This window comes from Penicillium soppii (genome assembly GCF_028829465.1).
Source record: "Penicillium soppii strain IBT 18220 chromosome Unknown utg000006l, whole genome shotgun sequence".
NCBI lineage: Eukaryota > Fungi > Ascomycota > Eurotiomycetes > Eurotiales > Aspergillaceae > Penicillium > Penicillium soppii.
The window spans coordinates 1,490,641-1,496,640 of NW_026643236.1; positions in this window are offsets into that span (position 1 = coordinate 1,490,641).

The window sequence follows — 6,000 nt, forward strand, 5'->3', positions numbered from 1 at the left end:
AATAATAGTATATACTATATTTTAGTTCTATATGTAGTAAGGAAGTTTATAGAAAACTAATTCCTAATTTTTAATTGAATATATTTATTACCTATCTAGCTTTATATCGATAGGTACTATTTCTACTAACGATCTAAGAATTTATATTTTTATTTGTATTTTAATAGGTTTCTTTCCAAATACCTCTTCCTTTTATAGGTGTGTTTTTATTTAAACTGTCCTATATAATATAGGTCTCTTAATTATCTAATTCTTTAACCTCTTCTAGGTATACTTTATATTATGGATCTTTGTTATTATATAGTATTACTGACATATAGCTATTAGGCTTTAGTTTTATAGATAAATTTAAAATAGAATCATTATCTACTTTATTATTAGGATCTTTAATAATTCTATTATAATTAGAGAATATATTATTTAATTTAGCATCTTTTATTATATTTAGTAAATTATTTCTTTATATAGAATTTGAACTTCTATTCTTATTTTAGGAATAGTGGTTTTCTTATTATTATTATTATCTATATTTTCATTAAGATTAAAGTGTTAATAATCATGATTATTTTAGATTTTATTTTAATATCTCTAGACTATAAAGCATTCTTTCTATTAAGGTCCTATATTTTATAGTGTCTAGCGTTATTATATCCTATTAGGATACCTTTATTTTTTCTAGGTTGTACTTTATTTTTTCAAATAATAAAACGTAACTAATCTCTAAATTTTAATATTATTTAGGAAAAGTTTCCTAGAACTATATATATAATTTGAATAGAGTTTTAAAATTTTAAAGTTTATAAAGGGCCCTATTTATAAATATATAGAAGCTTTTAAAGCTCCTTCTTATAGATAAACCGAAGCTTTAAATTTAATTAAAATAGCCCTTACTTTATTTCATAAGGTTGAGTTAATTCTTTTGATTAGATAATTCAGTTCTTTAGTACAGGTAAGGCTTAGTTTATATAAAATACTATATTTTATTAATACTATTGTAAAGTTTTTCCTAACATATTCCTTACTTATATTTATAAAGAATTATTTCATTTGTCTAGCTAGTTACATCTTTCTTATTTAATATGAAGCCTAGGATAACTTAGGTCCTTTTATAACTATATATATTTAGTAAGAGACCCCCTAAATACTATAAATCTTTTCTATTTTCTCGAATTTTTATATATTAGAGCTTTCTTTTTAATATATCTATTATTCTAGATAAAGGGCATAGTTTATAATAAATAATAAATAATTATCTTCCCTAGTTTTAATAATAAAATGTCTCTCTAAAATAAATTAAAGGCTATAAGAAATATATACTGAAGGGCTTATACTGATATTTGATATCTAAATTCTTTATTTTTTAATCTTCTTAAGTATTACTTTTTCTTTTATATAAAACGGTAGTAGTATGTTTATCTAATTTATCAATACTTAATTAGTTATTCATAATCCTAGAATGTATATCTCCTAATAAAGGGTAACTAAAACTAGTATAAGTTTTTATTAAAACCTTTCCTTTAAATTTTATGTTTCATTTATTTACTTCTCCTTGTTCTAATTTTGCATTAGAATTTTATACTTGCAATAATAATCTAAATTATAATATAATAGTTATTTTATTATATCTAATATAAAATTTAAATATAAAACCTAAATAATAGTTCTTTTCCAATATTAAATCTATTTTGTATTTTTTGATATTTCTTTTATAATTTATTATAGAAAGATAAAACTATTAAGTAAATTAAGATTAGGGAAAATTATATCCTCTTTACTTTTAAATTTATAACCTCTTTTCCTCCGACTAATCGACACTAATACAAAGACAAAGCCGAATTTTAGTGATAATTTAGTTTATTTACATTAAGACTTATTGGTTATATCCAATACCCTTATTCGGTAAAAGTATTAACGCTTCGAAATATTAGTTAAAAAGTATAAAGAGCTTAAAATTAAATATAAGAAGCTAAAAACTAAGAAGAATACTCTTAATAAAGAACGTAAAGAAGCGATCGCTTGTTTAAAAATTATAAAAGATAAAGAAAAGGTAGTAATAAATATTAAAAATAATATAATGTATTAGTTATTATAATTAAAAAAACTATTAGTATAATATATTAATTATAAAAGCTATAGTTTTAAAATTTTATAGTTAGAAAACGAATAAGATATATAATACTCTTATATTAAGTGATAATAAAGAAGTTCGCTTTAAAAACCTAATAAATTGTAATCCAATAAAAGTTGCTTATTAATATAGATTATTATCTTAATTGGATCTATTAAATAATATATATTTAAAGTCGTTATAAAGGAAAGTTATAATTATATATTTTACTATAAATAGATCCTAAGTTAGTTACTTATTTATATTTACTATACCGGAAAGTCTGTATCTACAATTTTCCCCCATTATTCTTAAATGAATATATCTATAGAACCATATACTACTACATCGCCATTTATCCTATTCACTTCTAATAAATTAGGTTTGAACCCCAGGCTACCCTCGGTTAAAATTTAATTTTAGCATTTAGTATTATTAAAATAGCCTTTAGCCTTCCGTACCGCCTTATAACGTCTCCTTATACTAAAAACCAGCCCATTAATTTACTCCTACGGAATAACCATATAAACAACCTTTATATACCCTTTATATACCTTTTATATACCTTCTAATCCTCCTTAGACCTTCCTCTATATATAAGCTCGGGAAACAACTTAAAATTTTTAAGCTTTAACTACCGCTATACAGGTTTAATCGGGTTTAAATCCGGTAAGTATAGAGGCTGCTCCTCGATATATATATAATATATTTCGAACTACTCTTAAATAAGCTTCGCTATATAGATTCGCGCGTTATCTTGTTAAGAGATATAATATGGTCGGTAGTCTCGAATTAAACCTTCTTTAAGGGTAGTAATATGTAAGATTATACCCTAAAATATTTATATAATATCTTGAATATATACTTCAGTATTTATAAGTTGCCTTCAGTAACCCTCCGATATAAACTCCCAATACTATTACGGTCTAAAGTTCGAGGTACGCTTAACGGAACACTTATCCGAGAATGTCTAATTTTAAACGCTAATCCTTAACTATATACCCTTTTATTTTTTTGAAATAAAGTAATATTGACGGCGACCTAATCAACGCGGCGACCTAATCAACGTTTAATTAGGATCTTTGATTTAATATAGTATTTCCGAATACCGTATACTCTTAAAGTAGTTATAAGAAGAAAAAATAATAGAGTGGTTAATAGGGTGATTTATAAAGTAGGTCAGTGGGTAAAGACTTTCCGACGCTTACGTAATGTAAAATATATCTTTATATACTTTAAAACAATATTTACTAGTCTAGATAAAAATGCTAAGGTATATATACTTAATTCTATAAATTGAAAATAAAATGAGAGGAGAACTTTATTTAATTTTATATAACTTACTAAAGAAAAATGTATATTCTAATCGAAAACTATAAGTAGGTTTTTTATCTTATATTTCTATGTATATCATAAACTTAAATAATATTTTAAAAGAATTAGAATATAATATCTTTTAATAAATTTATTTAACCAAAATACTGAATAGGAAAGAAAGAGAGAAACAGAAGGAATAAGTAACGTACTAAAATAATGAAGGGAGGAATGCCTAAGGCATCTACTCAAATAATATAAACTACGTTCTCACGGAGGGCGGTAGGATATAGTAGAGCCAGTTCCGGATCTATGATCGTGAATTCTTCGTGATATTAAGAAAAGTACTTATTTAGGTAAAGCCTCCCTTTTAGGCGGAAATAAGGTCTTACTTTTTAATAAATATATCAAAGTATCTTTTATATTACTTACCGGAATCGATTACATCCTCAATAACAAATTATTATTATCATTATTAGATCTAAAGATAGATAAAATTTAAGCGATATTAATAATAAAGTATTAAGACTTAGTAGAAGTTTTCTTAAAAAGAAAGTTAAATAAATTACCTTTATATTGAAAAGATATTGATTATAATATTATACTTAAAGTAAAAGTATAACTAACGTATTCGGTAAGCGAGTGACGCACCTATCCAAAACGCGTCTATGAATTAGAACTTAATTAATTCAACCACCTACTATAGCACCAAAACGTCCCTAAAGCTCTCGAAATTTAATTGAGCAAGAGGGTAGGATCTTATTAGCTATTCAGGCTATAAAGAACGAAGAAATCAGCACTATTCGTGAAGTAGCACGTTCTTATAATATATCTAAACCAACACTTCGCCGCCGCCTCCGCGGTATTCAAAGCCGCGCGAATTCACGCGCCAACTCATACAAATTAACCGAGATCGAAGAGAAAACGCTTCGAAAATAGATCTTATCTCTTAATGATCGCGGAGTAGCACCCCGGCTAACTACTGTTTGAGAAACTGCGAATCTTCTTCTTGAAGCCCGAGGAACTACCCCGTTTTAAACGGTCGGGGAAAAATGGATTTATAACTTTATAAAAAGACATCCCGAACTGTTGAACCGATTCTCGAGACATTATAATCACGAGTGTACGAAATATAAAGACCTAAAGACTATCGGAGAGTAGTTTAATCCCGATTAAAAAGCTATTCTTCAGTTTAGGATTAACCCCGATAACGTTTATAAGTTCGACGAGACTAGCTTCGCGATAGGATTAACAGCGACCGTAAAAGTTATTATAAGGGCTGAATACTACGGTCGGCGATCGCTTTTATAACCCGGAAATCGCGAGTAGGTGACTATAATCGAGTATATAAATACTTCGGGATAGGTACTTCCTCCGACTATGATTTTTAAAGGTAGAGTCTATATTAAAGGTTGGTTTTATAGACTTCCCGATAACTAGCGATTCGAGGTTAGTCCGAATAGATAGATTTCTAATAAAAGTAGTCTTCGTTAGCTCGAAAATCTCTTTATTCCTTCGACGTTTTCACAATTAAAGGGTCGCTATCGACCTTTGATCCTCGATAGTTATAGAAGCTATTTAGACCCGAAGTTCGATAAGATTTGTGAAAAAAAATAATATCATACTAACCCATATGCCTATACACTCGTCACACCTTTCATAGCTGCTCGATATCGGTTATTTTATAGTGTTAAAACGTTTATACGGTCGGGTTGTTGAAACAAAAATGTGTCTCGGGTTTAACCGAATCGACAAACTCGACTTCCTCAAAGCCTACCCGCTCGCCCGAATTAAGGCCTTTAAAACTAATACTATTAGAAATAATTTCGGAGCAGCTAGTCTAGTGCCTTTTCTCCCGACCGCGTGCTTTTAAAGCTTAATATTCACCTTCGAACCCTAACACCCCCCTCCCGAGCGGGGGTAGTAAATCAAGCCGTAATTTCACACCAAAAACCCTACTAACCGAGAAACAGCTACGTCGGCAAGCTTTATCAATTGAAGCTTTACTTCGTATATGATCTCGTAGCCCACCGAGCCCGTTAAACCTCGCAATAAACCAACTAATCAAAGGCTGCTAACTCGCGTTACAAAGTGCTATTATTTTAGCCAAAGAAAACAGTGAACTACGTTCCGCTAATAAGAAAAGGAACCAGAAGCGGACTAGATCTCAAAAGCAGATACCCTCGGCCGAGGGCTTCTCAGTTTTAAAAGCCTTAGTATTAAACATGCAGCTAGAGGGGGTGATTAAATCACCTCCCTCCGGTCCTCATATACCCGGAGAATCGGCTATTCAGCTACGGCCCCGGCCCACCCCCGGGGGGGGAGATTTATAGGTTGCTAGGGCATAGAAGAGAGATATGTCTAGACAGACCTATTTCTTAGTTAAATTAAATTGATAGTGCTCTGGTTGAGATAAATGCATTTAAAATAAATAATGTATGGTAGGTGCGTCACTCGCTTACCGAATACGTAGGGTATTATCTGTTATATAAACTTTTATTTAATAAATTATTAGAAGTAAAGAAATATTATTATAAACATTAATAAAGGGTTTATTATTTATATTACTATTCTTATTA